We start from the raw sequence: 1810 nt of genomic DNA on the forward strand, positions 1-1810 counted from the left end.
TGTCCTACTCTGTGCATTTTACATACAGTGCAAAGTTTGAGGGAAACCATGGGTTAAGAACCACAGCAGCTTGTGAAGGTCAGTAGTGAGCTGAGACTTTTAATAAAGTGCCTGGTGGGAGACTCTCTCGTCATTTAAGAGAGATTGACAAAGCTTCCACTTAGAGTGAATCAGTCTCTAGGAATCTCCCATCACAAGTTGGTGGACAGAAGATCCAGCCAGCATCTTAAAGAGAGCAGTGACTTCATTAAGCCATCACATCACAACCTGCTTTGGCAAGGAATGAGCATTGGATTCTTAGATCAGACATCATCAGTATTCAAATATTTTTGATTGGAAGCTGCATAGAGGAGGCCAGAAGAGAAAGAGAATGTCACTTCAGAAATTGACATCTGCCACCCAGCCAACCCTTAAACATCTTATCCTGCCCAGGCACACAAACTCCGGGGAGCCTGACAGTTGGAGTGCTAGTTAGCTAATTCAAAGGAAAGAGGCTTTCCTAGGTTCTGCTTAAATATCCAAAATCTTAACTTGCAATGATTTCCCCAGCATCCCACCTGAAAAACAGGTTATTTGCCAAAAAAAAAAAAAACTGTAGCTATAAAATATGAAGATACTCATAGAAATAATTACCAGTGTTTTCACTGATTGCTTTGTTCTTACAACACCTTAAAAAGTTCCCAGACAATGTAAAGTTAACTATGACTTTTTTTTTTTGAGCCCCAAATGAGTTTCTGAATGTCAGGCTAAATCAGGCTGACAAAGCAAGGGGGTGGAGAAGAGCATATTGTTATGGGCTCTATAACATATTTTTTAAATTTTATTTATTTTAATTGGAGGCTAATTACAATATTGTAGTGGTTTTTGCCATACATTCACATGAGTCAGCCATGGGTGTACATGTGTTCCCCATCCTGAAACCCCCTCCCACCTCCCTCCCCATCCCATCCCTCAAGGTCATCCCAGTGCACCAGCCCTGAGCACCTGGTCTCATGTATCAAACCTGGACTGGTGATCTATTTCATATATGATAATATACATGTTTCAATGCTATTCTCTCAAATCATCCCACCCTTGCCTTCTCCCATAGAGTCCAAAACACTGTTATATACATTTATGTCTCTTTTGCTGTCTCGCATATAGGGTCATCATTACCATCTTTCTAAATTCCATATATATGCATTAATATACTGTATTGGTGTTTTTCTTTCTGCCTTACTTCACTCTGTATAATAGGCTCCAGTTTCATCCAAAAATATGGAACACTTCATGAATTTGCGTGTCATCCTTGTGCAGGGGCCATACTAATCTTCTCTGTATCATTCCAATTTTAGTATATGTGCTGCCGAAGCGAGCACTCTACAACATATTTTTGTAATACATCTTATTTTGGGTTGATCTTGATACCAACTGGAGTCTGAGGAATGGCAAATTTCTCCACAAGCCTAGTGGAAGATGTTTCTAATGGGTCCTAAACTATTTACTGTGAGTTTCAGCATTTGAATCAGCTTCTGGGATTAAAACCTAAACCCACTATTTCTTCCTAACTGTACAGTTTTGTACAAATCAGTGAACCTGCCAAAACTTCTATTTCCTCATCTGTGAACTGGTGATAATATCAGTACCTGGCTCATGGGCTTGTTATGAAAACTATATTTTTATAAACTGCTTTGTACCCAGCCTAGCACAGACTAAGTTCCTAATAATTTATTGATTAATATTGTTTCTGTTATTTCTATGAAATCAATGGAGGTTATGAGGAGGTGCCATTGGTACTTGAGGGGAGGGCCATTTAGTAGCTACTTGCCCA

The 1810-nt window shown here is 39.3% G+C and overlaps 1 non-coding gene across 1 annotated transcript; it reads right to left on the reverse strand.

Moving 5' to 3' along the window:
• Nucleotides 1-1251: 1251 nt before the first annotated feature.
• LOC133250159 (U6 spliceosomal RNA) lies at nucleotides 1252-1358 on the reverse strand. The gene has a single exon (XR_009737263.1). It is a non-coding gene; the product is annotated as a U6 spliceosomal RNA (small nuclear RNA).
• Nucleotides 1359-1810: the final 452 nt, after the last annotated feature.

The sequence above is a fragment of the Bos javanicus genome, chromosome 6 (assembly GCF_032452875.1).
Source record: "Bos javanicus breed banteng chromosome 6, ARS-OSU_banteng_1.0, whole genome shotgun sequence".
Lineage (NCBI taxonomy): Eukaryota > Metazoa > Chordata > Mammalia > Artiodactyla > Bovidae > Bos > Bos javanicus.